At 48.8% G+C, this 14,856-nt stretch overlaps 1 protein-coding gene and 1 pseudogene across 1 annotated transcript in view; one reads left to right on the forward strand and one right to left on the reverse strand.

Moving 5' to 3' along the window:
- The first annotated feature begins 3,830 nt into the window (after positions 1-3,830).
- On the forward strand, positions 3,831-9,854 carry LOC147120028 (uncharacterized; annotated as a pseudogene).
- Positions 9,855-10,463: 609 nt separating this feature from the next.
- The window catches only part of LOC147120029 (UDP-glucuronosyltransferase 1A1-like), a 45,778-nt gene continuing 41,385 nt past the window's right edge, over positions 10,464-14,856 (reverse strand). Inside the window, exon 6 of the mRNA XM_085985537.1 lies at positions 10,464-14,404. The gene's annotated coding sequence lies outside the window, so the exon portion shown is untranslated. The remainder of the gene's footprint in view (positions 14,405-14,856) is intronic.

A 14,856-nucleotide genomic window follows, 5' to 3' on the forward strand; every position in this document is an offset into this window, starting at 1 on the left:
TCTGACAGGATTTTTGTTTGCCTCTTTGATCCTGTTTACCTTCATTACTTTCTGTTTGCCTTGCACCATCATCCCTTTTGTCATTTAATCACTCCTGCCCTCCCCCCATCACAGATCTTTCCCATCGTTCCTTTGCCGCCCCCCACCCCCACCTTTTCTTTGGCTCTGTATTTGTTGAAAAGCTGTTCATCTCTAACATCTTCCAGTTCAGATGAAAGATCATCGACCTGAAACGTTAACTGTTTCTCTCTCCACCGATGCTGCCTGACCTGCCGAATGTTTCCAGCATTTTCTGTTCTATTTCAGAAAGCAATTGGCTGTATTTCAAACATCGGATGAAAACTAAATACCTGGGTCCAGAGGTTTGAAAGTTTCTTCACATTTCAAGGAGCATAATGGGGAAACCATGCCACCAGCTGATAATCTACATGGGTCTTCGGATCATTATCTCACAAACTGAAATCTATACCACGACTGCCTGAAGTAATGATTAAATATACGACCGTGCTTGGTGACATTATCAATCGACTGTATGACTAAACCTCCTATTATCAAAGTTCCCTTGCATCTGACATGTTTTCCCTTTAAATGACCAAAAGATGGCACCAAATATCTAAAAGAAAAGAGACAAATATCTAAAAAGGAAAGGACATCACACAGTGCTTTACAGCCAATGAAGTACTTTTGAAGTGTAGTCACTGTTGTAATGTCAAAACGCAGCATCCAATTTGCGCACAGCAAGCTCCCAAAATCAGCAATGTGATAATGACCAGATAACCTGTTTTTGTGATGTTGATTGAAGGATAAATATTGGCCAGGACACCGGTGATAACTCCCCTGCTCTTCTTCGAAATAGTGCCATGGGATCTTTTATGTCCACCTGAGAGAGCAGACGTAGCCTCGGTTTAACGTCGCATCCGAAAGACGGCACCTCCGACAGTGCAGCACTCCCTCAGCACTGCACTGGAGCGTCAGTCTAGATTTATTGTGCTCAGGTCTCTGAAGTGGAACCTGAACCCACAACTCTGACTCAGAGGCGAGGTTGCTACCCACTGAACTATGGTTGACATCTAAGACTCAACATGGCCGGAAAAGTAGATGAAAAGTAATGTTGCCGATTGTAGAAAGAATATGAGATATATGCGATTGAATTGAAAATGTAAAGATATATTACTGAATTAAATTACATCTCTTATTGTTTGAAAGCATTTACTAAATCTTGTTACCTGAATGTTTAACAAATTAAGTCTTGATTTAAACCTATGGGGTTGTTCTTCTTAGAGCAGAGAAGGTTAAGGGGAGATTTAATTGCGGTACTCAAAATTCTGAAAGGTTTTGATCGAGTAGATAGGGAGAAACTGTTTCCACTGGCAGGAGGGTCAGTAACCAGAGGACACAGATTTAAGATAATTGGCAAAAAAATCCAGGGGGAAGATGAGGAGAATCTTTTTTGCATTGAGTTATGATGATCTGGAATGCACCGCCTGAAAGGGTGGTGGAAGCAGATTCAACGGCCCAGAAATTCGGGTCGGAGGCTTCACGCGGGTGCAAGCCCCCGACTTGCACTTACCTAGCGCACCGGCCGTTGTGCTGTGGGCCTGCGTGGGATTCTGATCCTGGGCCTGCTCCAACTGCCGGCGCGCAGTGCTTGCATATCCCAGGGGCACAGTTAGTTCGAAGCGTCCCCTGGGATCACGTGGGCCATGGAGAGCCAATCGTAGCAGGGAATCTCTATTCATAGATTTGACAGGAAGACCTGTCAAATCTATGCATACAGTTCGGCCCCAAAACATAACTAAAACTTCAAATAATTTTTTTTTTTAAATCACATTTTTAAAATAACTATAAATTACATAAAGTAACTATTTTAAACAATAATTTAAATTTTTGAAAAAATTAGTTACAGTTTTTAACAAGGCTAAAAATAAACTTATCTTTCTTTAAAGTATTTAAAAATAATAAACCTGTGGAAAAAATGTTTTAATTTTACTTAATTCACCACTTACCTTGTTAAAAGCAGGCCTTGCGACTGCTTTTTAAAAGCGTAGCTGCTGGAGACTTACCCTCCCGGAGAAATCTGTAAAAAAAACGGAAGTTCCAGGAGTACGTGCTGCCTCTCTGGCGCACGCGCTGCCTCTCTGGCGCACGCACTGCCTCTCCGGCACACGCGTTCGACCTGTGAACCCCTTCCTTTAAGGGAACGGAAGTTCCAGTTTCCCGCGCATGCTTACATTTGGGCCTACGCATGAGTACCCAGCGCGTACTCACTCATGGGGAGCCGAACTTCTGGCCCAGAACAACTTTCAAAAAGGAATTGGATAAATACTTGAAAAGGAAAGATTTGCAGGGCTGAGGGGAAAAGAGCAGGCGGAGTGGGACTAATTGGACAGCTCTTTCAAAGTCTGGCTATTCTGCTGCAGGGAGGCAACTTCACCATCACCAAAGTTAAGGATGTGGTGGGCAGCCACCTCCTCGTAGCAGACGTATTGTACAAGAACGCTCCGCTCAGGCTGATCAACGTGTACGCCCCGGCTCTCAAGAACGAGCGGCTAGCCGTCTTCCAGCAGCTGCCGCTGCTGCTGGCGACATCCAGGCCGGTTATTCTGGGCGGTGACTTCAACAGCACCATCGATGCGGCTGGACGATCCGGCAGAGCCGACAGCAAACTGGACGCTACGTCCAGACTGCTGATGGAAGCGGTAAAAGACGGCAAGCTGTGCGACGTCTTCAGCAACCCTGCAGACGGAGCGCCGCGTAGATACACCTGGTCGAGACCAGACGGGTCCATCCGTTCCAGGATAGACTTCCTGTTTGTGTCCCAAACACTCACGGTCAGATCCGCCGACGTCACACCGGTGTTCTTCTCTGACCACTGCCTCCTACTGGCCGACTGTCACCCACAGGAAGACCAGAAAGTTGGCAGAGGGATATGGAAGCTGAACATGAAACTATTGACCCCAGAAAACATTGAGGAACTCAAAAGGGATTACAAAGGTTGGAGAACTGTGAAACCCCTCTTTGATTCCCTGGTGCACTGGTGGGAAATGATCAAGACAAACATCAAGAGGTTCTTCATCCTCAAAGGTTTTCCGCTCCAGAGTCCGCTCCGTGGAGCAGGATGAGACGTGCTCACGTTTCTCCAAAAGGTGCACAGAGGGGGCTCTGTGATCAACAGCCTGAAGAAAGAAGACGGTTCTGTGATGTCCTCGCAGCCTGACATACGAAGGATCAGCAAATCCTTTTATGATGGGCTGTATGACGTGAAGCCCACAGACAGCGCGGCCTCCCAGTCTTTCCTGTCGTCTATCTTGGAGGTTTTAGAAGACAACAAGCGGGAGAGTCTGGATGACCCGCTAACTCTGGACGAGCTGACAAAGGCCATCCGGTCCTTCGAGATGAGTAAAACTCCCGGAAGCGACGGCTTACCGGTCGAGCTGTATTCGGCTCTGTGGGACTGGATGGGCCCAGACCTGCTGGAAGTGTACGGGGGTATGCTTCTGGCCGGCAGCATGTCAGAATCCATGAGGAAAGGCATCATCACCCTCATCTACAAGCAGAAGGGGGAGAGGGAAGAAATCAGAAATTGGCAGCCCATTTCGCTGCTTAATGTGGACTACAAGATCCTGTCCAAGGTCATCGCCAACAGGGTCAAATCTGCTCTGGAGCTGGTAATCCACCCGGATCAGACCTGCGCCGTACCCGGCAGGAAGATCTCTGATAGCTTCACACTACTCAGGGATACGATCGCCTATGTGTGAGACAGGAGGGTGGATACCAGCTTCATCAGCTTGGACCAGGAGAAGGCTTTCGACAGAATTTCGCACTCGTACATGATGGACGTGCTCTCCAAAATGGGGTTTGGGGAGGGAATCCGCAATTGGATCCAACTGCTCTACACAGACATCAGTAGTGCAGTTCTAATCAACAGGTGGGAATTGGAAAGCTTTCCGATCAAATCTGGAGTCAGGCAAGGCTGTCCTCTCTCCTCTGTCTTGTTCGTGTGTTGTATCGAAGCTTTTGCCGAGTCCATCAGGAGGGATATGGGCATAAGAGGGGTGACGATCCCAGGCAGCGGAAACACTCAGGTTAAGGCCTCCCTGTACATGGACGATGTCGTTGTCTTTTGCTCAGATCCGCTGTCAGTCCGCAGATTGTTGAGCATCTGCGACCAGTTTGAACTGGCCTCGGGAGCGAAAGTTAATTGCAGCAAAAGCGAGGCCATGTTCTTTGTGAACTGGGCCGACCGATCCTTTGTCCCCTTCATCGTCAGGTCAGGTTCGGAGCGGCTGGGGCGTGCACCAAAAACAGGGAGGAGCGTATTGCCAAGGTAAGACAAAAAACTGGGAATATGGGAGCAGCGCTCCATATCGATTGCGGGCAGGAACCTGGTCATCAGGCGCGAGGGGCTGTCGGTGTTGCTGTACTTGGCGCAAGTGTGGCCCATACCCCACCCCTGTGCCGCCACAGTCACCCGAGCCGTCTTCCACTTTATCTGGAGATCAAAAATGGACCGTGTCCAGAGGGACACGATGTACAAATCTCCAGAGAAAGGGAGAAAGAACGTACCCAATGTCGCCCTCATCCTGATGGCCAGCTTTGTGTGCGGCTGCATCAAGCTGTGCACAGACCCTCGGTACGCAAACACTGATGTGCCATCAATAACTCAAAGACAAGAAGTTAAAGGATTCAACTGAAGGCTTTTAATCGCTAAGAACATTGCACGTCATTCCACATCGGATTCGTCTGGCAGAATGAGTCATACAGCTCTTGAGACCTTTATATGACAAAAGACAGGGGCGGAGCCAATACACACAATAGGGGAAAAAGGGGGGGGCGGTACACACAATACAATGCAGGTAAAACACAGGGGCTGATGAAGGCATATATTTCATCACATTCACCCCTTCTACAGATTTAGCCTGTCCGGCGGTGTGATAGTCCTTCCTGAACGTTGCAACAGTACCTCGGGTTCCGACCGGGAGTCCGTGGTGCCCTCCTGGGCATACCCATGTGCTGGGGTGTTGCAGGTACTTCTGGGGGTGGTGAGGATACCTCTGGGGATGTTGGAGGTTCTTCTGGGGGTGGTGAGGATGGGTCGTCGTCGCTTCCTGCCGAGGCGAGGTCCTTTATGGACACGGTGTCCTCACGCCCGTCGGCGTGCTTGACGTACGCGTACTGTGGGTTTGCGTGGAGTAGGTGTACTGCCTCCACGAGGGGATCCGTTTTGTGGCCCCTCACATGCTTCCGTAATAGGACTGTCCCTGGGGTGGAGAGCCACGAAGGTAGGGACACTCCCGAGGTTGATTTGCGGGGAAAAACAAACATCTTCTCGTGAGGAGTGGCGTTAGTAGCAGTACACAGTAGCGACCTTATCGAGTGGAGTACGTCTGGGAGGACCTCTTGCCAGCGGGAGGTAGGGAGGCCTTTAGACCTTAGTGCTAAGGTGACCGCCTTCCACACCGTCGCGTTCTCCCTCTCCACTTGCCCATTACCCTGGGGGTTATAACTAGTGGTCCGACTCGTGGCTATCCCCTTCGACAGCAGGTATTGGTGCAGTTCGTCGCTCATGAACGACGCCCCCCTGTCAGTGTGGATGTAGTTCGGCATGCCGAACGTGCAAAACAGGCTGCCGAGGCACTTGATGACCGTAGCACTGGTCATGTCTGGGCAGGGGTAGGCGAATGGGAAGCGGGAGTACTCGTCCACAATGTTGAGAAAGTACACATAGCGGTCGGTTGAGGGGAGTGGTCCCTTGAAAGCTAACCTCAGGCGCTCGAATGGCCATGTAGCTTTGATCAGGTGGGCTCGGTCGGGCCTGTAAAAACGGGGCTTGCATTCCGCACAGGTGCGGCAGTCCCTGGTCATAGACCGGACCTCCTCGATGGAATAGGGGAGGTTACGGGATTTTATAAAGTGAAATAGCCGGGTGACCCCCGGGTGGCAGAGGCCATTGTGGAGGCCCTGTAGCCTGTCCCCCTGGATGCTGGCATACATCCCTCGTGATAGGGCGTCGGGGGATTCGTTGAGGGCCCCCGGCCTATATATTATGTCATACTCAAACGTGGAGAGTTCGATCCGCCACCTGAGAATTTTGTCGTTCTTGATCTTCCCCCTCTGTTTGTTGTTAAACATGAAGGCTACTGACCGCTGGTCGGTAAGCAGGGTGAAGCGTTTGCCGGCTAGGTAGTGCCTCCAGTGCCGCACTGCCTCCACTATGGCCTGGGCCTCCTTCCCTACCGAGGAGTGCCTGATCTCGGGCCCTTGGAGGGTTCTTGAGAAAAAGGCTACGGGCCGCCCATCCTGGTTGAGGGTGGCTGCTAAAGCGAAGTCGGACGCATTGCTTTCGACCTGGAAAGGGATGTTTTCGTCCACTGCCCGCAGCGCGGCCTTCTCAATGTCGTGTTTAATGCTGTTGAAGGCGGCGTGGGCCTCGGCCGTGAGCGGGAAGGACGTTGATTTCAGGAGGGGACGGGCCTTGTCGGAATAATTGGGGACCCATTGGGCGTAATAGGAGAAAAACCCCAGGCACCTTTTCAGGGCCTTGGGACTGTTTGGTAGGGGTAGCTCCCGTAGGGGGCGCAATCGGTCGGGGTCCGGACCGATTTCCCCGTTTTCCACCACGCAGCCCAGGATACAGAGGCGCGTGGTGCTAAAGACACACTTATCCTTGTTGTAGGTGAGATTGAGTCTGAGGGCGGTTTTCAGAAATCTCGCGAGGTTCGAGTCGTGGTCTTGCTGGTCGTGGCCGTAGATGGCCGTTGTCTAGGTATGGATAGGTGGCTGTTAACTGGTTCTCATCGACCATGCGGTCCATCTCCCGCTGGAAGACCGAGACCCCATTCATTACCCCAAAGGGGACTCTGAGGAAGTGGTAGAGGCGTCCGTTCGCCTCGAAGGCGGTGTATGGACGGTCCTCCGGCCTAATGGGGAGCTGGTGGTATGCCGATTTTAGGTCGATGGTGGAAAACACCCGGTATTGTGCAATTTGGTTAACCATATCCGCTATGCGGGGCAGAGGGTAGGCATCTAGCTGGGTGTATAGATTAACCGTCTGGCTATAATCTATCACCATCCGCTTCTTTTCGCTACCCTTAACCACTACTACCTGGGCGCGCCACGGGCTGGTACTGCATTCGATGATACCCTCCCGCTTGAGTCTTTCTACTTCAGACGCAATGAACCGTCTGTCCTCCCAGCTGTACCGCCTACTCTTGGTCGCTATGGGTCGACAGTTGGGTGCGAGGTTGGCGAACAGAGAGGGCGGCTTGGCCTTCAGGGTAGCCAGACCGCACACTGTGAGGGGCGGCTGGGACCCACCGTAGGTAAGCGTGATACTTTGGTGGTGGCACTGGAAGTCCAGACCCAAGATCACACTCACACAGAGATCTGGCATTATCAACAGTTTAAAATCTCTGTAATCAGTGCCTTTTACCGACAACATAACCGCGCAGAAACCTGTAATTTTTGAGGTATGAGTCTTATCAGCCATGGCGATTTTGCCCTGTGTAGGGACTATCGTTAGTGAAAGTCGTTTTACCAGGCTAGGATGAATAAAGCTTTCGGTGCTCCCGCAGTCAATCAAGCACTTAACCTTGTTCCCGTTTACCTCTATGTCCATCATCGATCTAGACAACGGATGCGGCCTGGATTGATCCACTGTGATTGAGGCCACCAGTGGGTCCTGGGGGTCCGTGTAGTCGGGACAAGATGGTGGACTCCATGAGGGTGGACAAGATGGCGTCCAAGATGGCCGCCCCCACGGCGCGCACGCGGCGGTGGCGGAGTTGGAGGCGGGGTTCCCTCTGCAGACTTTACTGAAATGTCCTTTCCTCCCGCATTTAAAACAGGTGGTGCCCTTCGCTGGGCACAGATGCCTGGAGTGTTTGTCCTGGCCGCAGAAGTAGCATTTCGGGCCCCAATGCATCGCAGCAGTAGTGGGGCTCCTGGGTGGAGGCTGGGGCTCCGACAGTGCGGGCTGGCCTGAGACCTGGGAGGTGAAGATGGCTTCCAAGATGGCGGCCCCCACGGCGCGCACGAGGCGGAGTGGGCCGCGTGGCCTGAGGAACAGGATTCAGAGTTCCTCTGGGCCATATCCAGCGATCGCGCTATGCCCATAGCCTGTTTTAAGTCCAGTCCCTCCTTTTCAAACAGTTTCTGCCGAATGTAATTTGAACTGAGGCCCGCAATAAAGGAGTCTCGGATCAGCTCCTCCGTGTACACGGTGGCAGACACGGCCTTACAGTTACAGTCTCTGCCCAGTACTTTTAGGCTTAGCATGAAGTCCTCTAGTGACTCACCATGCCGCTGCATGCGAGTAGTCAGAAGATGCCTGACATACACCTCGTTTATTGGCCGCACGTAGTGGGCCTTCAGAATGGTGCAGGCATCCTCGTAGCTGGTGGCATCTCGGATGAGAGGGGAGACCCGATGACTCACCCGGTTTCGCAGGATTCCCAGTTTCACGTCTCCGGTGGCGGTCGCAGCTGCTATGGCGGTGGCTGAAGTTTCGATGAAAAATTCGAAGCATTGGAACCAGTGTCCGAACTGTGTGGCTGCGTCTGTGGCATGGGGGTCCAGATCCAAGCGCTCTGGTTTCAGGAGTCGATCCATCTTGGTGTTTTAGCGATTAAAATTGATGTGCCATCAATAACTCAAAGACAAGAACTTAAAGGATTCAACTGAAGGCTTTTAATCACTAAGAACATTGCACGTCATTCCACATCGGATTCGTCTGGCAGAATGACTCATACAGCTCTTGAGACCTTTATATGACAAAAGACAGGGGCGGAGCCAATACACACAATAGGGGAAAAAGGGGGGGGCGGTACACACAATACAATGCAGGTAAAACACAGGGGCTGATGAAGGCATATATTTCATCACAAACACCAAGTGTCACTACGTGCTGAGGTTCTATCTGTCCCCAGTGTTGCGAAGGATGGGTCTGGCCACGCTGCCGCGGAACGCTCCATTCAGTTGGACCGTGCCGGATCACCTGTCCTTTGTGGAAAAGTTTGCACAGGGAAACACCTTTGACCACAAGGCCATAAAGCAGTTGTCAGCGCGTAACGTCCTCGGAAAAAGGAGATGGTGGATCCTGTCGGATGGTTCCCCGAGCAGACTGTCGAAGTTATTTGGCAGAATGCCTCATCACCAGAACTTTCAAACAAGCACCAAGACATAGCTTGACTGGTGGTGAAAAGGGCCAACCCCGTCAGATACTTCATGCACACCCGGCATCTCAGCTCCACCGCACGCTGTCCTCGAGGCAGCTGCAGCGGTGACGAGACCATCATCCATCTCCTTCTGGAATGTGCCTTTACAAAGAAGGTCTGGAAAGAGATGCAGTGGTCTTTCTCGAGGTTCGTCCCGAGCAGCTCCGTAACACAGGACTCTGTGCTCTACGGACTGTTCCCAGGGACGCACACCGAGACAAACATCAACTGCTGCTGGAAGATCATCAACTCGGTGAAAGACGCCCTTTGGTCTGCCCGAAACATGCTGGTCTTCCAGAGCAAGGAGTTGTCCACGACCGAGTGTTGCAGACTGGCACATTCCAAGGTCCAGGAGTACGTGCTGAGGGACGCACTAAAGGTTGGTGCCGCCGCCGCAAAGGCACGATGGGGAAGGGTCACAGTTTAAGGCCCTCCCGCCAGTGTACACCGAGGGGCTGGAACCAGTATAAAAAAAAACCTCGGGCCAAATGACGCAGAAATGCTTAAATGAAAATGTACTTGAAACCTGTTTGTGTAAATAGGGTCCATGTCCAGGTTGAGCGTCCTGAATTCGGCAACCTCGGGACCGAAGCCAAGCCGGCTTTCGTGTTTTTCTGTACTTCGGAACGTGTTTTTGATGTCCGAAGTCCGGAAATATCGCAACCTGGGCTCGGGCGTTTCCGGACTTCGGAAAACAGAAACACGTTCCGAGTCTGGAAATGCCTGGGCCCAGGTTGCGATATTTCCGTTTTTTGGACGTCACCTTGTAGTTCTTCTCCTCGCAGGCCTTGTAGTCCTCGCTGACCGTGCGGTGACTGTGAAGACCTGGCCTGGAACAGGTAGGATTGGCGTTTTTATTCTTGCAATTTTTGTCTCTGTTCAGTAGTTGGATTTCATTTTTTGACTTTTCACTGGGCCCGTCTGGCGGCAGAAATGGTTTGACAGGGTGCCCAGATTTCGGATTCCGGACGGTCCTGCCACCAATCGTCCTGGAGTCCGGATTCCGGAACTCCGGATTTTGGACGCTCAACCTGTACTGCATTCATCTGTATTATGCTATATGTAATATGATTTGTGGCTTGTATTGTAATGTGTTTTAACAAGTATTGAAATGTGTAATGAAAATGTATTGCAATTTGTCTCTGTAAATTGAGTGCCATGTACCGCAGTTTATTTATATTGTACCACATGAAATGTGATGTGGACTATATTGTAATGTATCCCGACAAATTTTTATGAATAAAGTATATTTTTGAAACAAAAAAAAGATGAAAGGAAGCATTCTTGAGGAAGTAAATTTATTTTACCAGCCACAGAGGGCTATTATTGTTGTTGAAAAATTGAACAAGTGCTCCAAGTGTGCAAAGTTTCAGAAATCAGATAACCAACCTGAAGCGGGCACCAACACAACAAAACAGTACAGGTGACCAAGCACTGACAATCCGAAAACCTGCAGAGCGGTGACGCACTGCAACATCACAAGAATCCACTACTGAATACGGTAAATATAATAAATAAAAATCATACACGTATGAATTCAGGTCTGTCATTGATACCTTCTCGGGTTCAGTGATGTTTGTTACTACTGTCTGAGCATCTTATTTTTACGGTAATTGGCTGACACTGCATTACACCTACTTGTACGATGGTGCACCCCAGGGACATAATTATAACATCCTCTTATGACCCTGGATATTTGTGTTTTATTCACCTGTATTTTTTCAATGTCTCTGAAGGCAGACTGCGCAACCCTTAGTGAGACAAGACCAGGATAGGAATTCTTAAAACAAAAGCAAAATACTGCGGATGCTGGAAATCTGAAATAAAAACAGAAAATGTCATCCACCTGAAACGTTAACTCTGTTTCTCTCTCCACAAATACTACCTGACCTGCTGAGTGTTTCAAGCATTTCCTGTTTTTATTCTGAATTACTAACCTGCTTTATTGGACAGGAAGGTAAACATGTAGAACAGCCATGCTGCCTGGACTCAATTCAATCTGTATAATTTAGCTATGTGTAATAATAAAAAAATAAAGAATATGCCACGTTAGCCCACATCAGTACACTGTTACTTGACTTGACCCAGATACCTCCCAACTATCATTGTCCAGCATTTCTGAGCCTGCCTAAAGCTTTTGCGGCTGACAGTTTGAATGAGAGTGTGTCTGTGTCCCTGCGTCTTTATTTTTTTTATCTACTTTCCACAGACAGACAGAGATTAAAGGACTTTCTAACACAATAGGGTTGATTTTGACTTTCGAGTGACCGAGCAGCGGCAGCTGATTGCCCGTACCCGTGGCGAAGAGGCGGCAGCAATCCTCATTTTAAGGCCCCATTAATGCCAGGCACAGGAAGTGAAAATTGACCCCAATGGGTGTGAGCAGTTTTTCAATAACACAGACAAGGTAACAAATTATTTATTGCCTTGGTTTCTGGTGAAAACAACTTCCATTTATTAACCACCTTTTGCCTAGGTGCCTTTTGTAAAAAACTTGTGAGAGTACACTTTTCCCCCAAAAAAGCTCAACAGCAAAAAAGCAGGGGTTGCCTTCAAAGTTGTAATCTAATCCAGGCATTCCAATCACTTCATGAACCATCACATCAAGCTTATTTTGAATTTATTTGAGGACAGCAATTCTTTCAATATAGAATTGTTAAGCTACTTTATTTCATATCGACTGCCTTTCTTTCATTACACTGTTTATATACAACAACTTACATTTATATAGCACAGTTCAAACATCCCAAGGCACTTCGCAGGAGCGTTATCAGGGGGCAAAAATGGCTGCCGAGCCTTCGAAAGAGATATTAACGGGGTGACCAGAAGCCTGGTCAAAAGTTGGGGTTTAAAGAAGGACAAGGAGGTGGAGGGGTTTAGGGAGCGACCCCAAACATGGGGCCTAGGCGGCTGAAGGCACGGCCGCCAATGTTGGAGCAAAAGAAGTGGGGGAGGGTGCATAAGAGGTCTGAGTCGGAGAAATGGATAGTTCGGGTGGGGGGGGGAGGAGTTGTAGGGATATTACTGTGAGATCTTGGACATAAGAACATAAGAAATAGGAGCAGCAATAGGCCCCTTGGCCCCTCGAGCCTGCTCCGCCATTCAAAAAGATCATGGCTGATCTTGGGCTCAGCCCAGCCTGCTCCCCATGACCCTTCACTCCCTTATCTTGCAAAATTTTGTCAACTCCACCTTAAATGTATTTAATGACCCAGCCTCCACAGCTCTCTGGGGCAGAGAATTCCACAAATTTACAACCCTCTGAGAGAAGAAATTCCTCCTCATCTCAGTTCTAAAAGGGCGACCCTTCATTCTAAAGCTGTGCCCCCGCGTTCTAGATTTCCCCACAAGGGGAAACATCCTCTCTGCATCTACCCTGTCGAGCCCCCTCATATGTTTCAATAAGATCACCTCTCATTCTTCTAAATTCCAATGAGTATAGGCCCAGCCTGCTCAACCTTTCCTCATAAGTCAACCCCCTCATCTCTGGAATTAAACTAGTGAATCGTCTCTGAACTGCCTCCAATGCAAGTATATCCTTCCTTAAATAAGGAGACCAAAACTGTACGCAGTACTCCAGGTGTGGTCTCACCAATACCCTTGGAGATACATGGTACAAGAGAAATGGGTTCATGCTTCATACTAACTGCCATTTAATGATTTAAAAAGAAATCAGTGTGGATTTCCTGTAGCTGGATGAAAAATTGTTCTTCTCATTCTCATTTTAAAAAAATGATAGAAGCTGTTTTCCCTCGCCAAAGGGTTTGAAACCAGTCAAGTCTCTCTGTTGGCTGAGTTATAACCAGGGCCACTGTTTTGCCAAATGGCCTCCTTCTGTGCTGTTAGATTCTATGACTGAATAAGTCAGGTACGTTTTCAATTACATGGAACTTTTACTGGTATCTTGGAAATCATATTCCATGATTTTTCCATTTACAATTAGGTCCAATGATTTGCAGTGACTGAATGGGGTGGATATTACTCCGCTATCACACCTAAAACTGGGCAGGGGGAAGCTGCAGAAATAATAGGGAAAAAGGTTGGGCTTTGAGGCCTACCGTCCCGTCACCACCCCAACTTGAATTTCCCTTCTCCAGCCCCTGCTGGGACCGCTGCTGGCTGCATCTTCCCTAATTTTTCATGAAAATGCTGTTTTCCCAGTCTATTCCCCTGCCATCCCATGTCTCTCCCTGCCACCGCCACCAACCCCCCACCCCCCGCCATTCCTATTGGACCCTGGGGCCACCAGATGGACCATTGCCAGTAGGCCTGTGTCAGCAGCATGAATGGCCACAATGTGGTCCAAATAAAGGGGGGCAACCTAGTAGTGGCCTCCTCTTCCCTCCAAACCTGCTGAAAACCTCAATCTCAGCCAAGGCCTTCAATGGATGACTTGGAACAAGCCTGAGGACCCTGTGAACCCTTCAGATTACCTGTGGGCCTCTTCTGGTGCCACATTGGCAGTCGTGCTGAAGTATCTTCCTAGGAACTATCATTGGACACCCACTTCTTGGCGGGAATCCCGCCAGATGCCCACCATGAATACTTAATGACCCCCCACCCAGGAATCTTGGCAGCGTTAAGACGGCAGGCTTAAATGTCCCACTGTCCCTGTAGAGGCAGGTTCTTGGAAATTCATCCCAAAATGTCAAATTCTGTTCACATTACATGGGATTCTGGAGAATTTTTTTTGCTATTTAAAATTACAAATCTACGGCCTTGATCATATCTGAAACGAGTGATCTTAACCTACCTCCTAGAGTTCTAGACTCAAAGCGCAATATTCCCCTAGTTTGGCAGTGATTGACAATCTAGTGGAGTGGTTGCAATGTTGGGAATTGGAAATGGAAAATATGACTTACTCCTCCAGGGACCAGGTTGGGGAAAGGCAGGTTGTTGGGGCAAAGAAGGTGGTGATTCTCTCTGTCACTGGCTCTGTATTGGGAGTACATAATGCTGACACTGTGTACTTTAAATGTGAATCTCCAATATGAACATACCTCATTGCTCTGGATTTTTTCTACAATAACAGCATCTTGCATTTATACAGCGCCTTTAACATAGTAAAACATCCCAAGACGCTTCACAGGAGTTCGCAGGTCGGGGGAGTGGGACTAGCTGAAGTGCTCTTGCAGTGAGCCAGCATGGGCACGACAGGCCGAATGGCCTCCTTCTGTGCTGTAACCAAACTGTGAAGGAATAAACAATATACCTGTTCAAAAAAATACACCATTCTATGAAAGAATTCTAACTTTATTAAAATATGACAAACTGAGCTTGAAAATCTAAAACCTAACAATGCAGAAGCTGTAAACAGCATACAGGCTATTGAGATAAGATAAGTTGTTGACACTGAATCAATAACCTTATTGAAACAGGAGGTTGGAGGTTCCTGAAAGTCTGAAGCCTGGGAAAGAACATAATGGTATACCCTGTTAAGGTGTCTTAAACCAACACTTCGGAAAGAATCACATATGATTAAGAAACATATGCCTTCATAAAAATGACATCAAATAAAACACGGGAGACACGAATCTGTGTTGCAACCAGCTGAGGTGACTTAAGAATTGCATAGAAGACCTTGGTAAGAATGACATCAAATAGATACATCTGCTCCACACCATTTTTTATGATAAGCTTC

Source organism: Somniosus microcephalus, chromosome 4, assembly GCF_052327205.1.
Source record: "Somniosus microcephalus isolate GS21.2 chromosome 4, FLI_Smic_1.0, whole genome shotgun sequence".
In the NCBI taxonomy this organism is placed as follows: domain Eukaryota; kingdom Metazoa; phylum Chordata; class Chondrichthyes; order Squaliformes; family Somniosidae; genus Somniosus; species Somniosus microcephalus.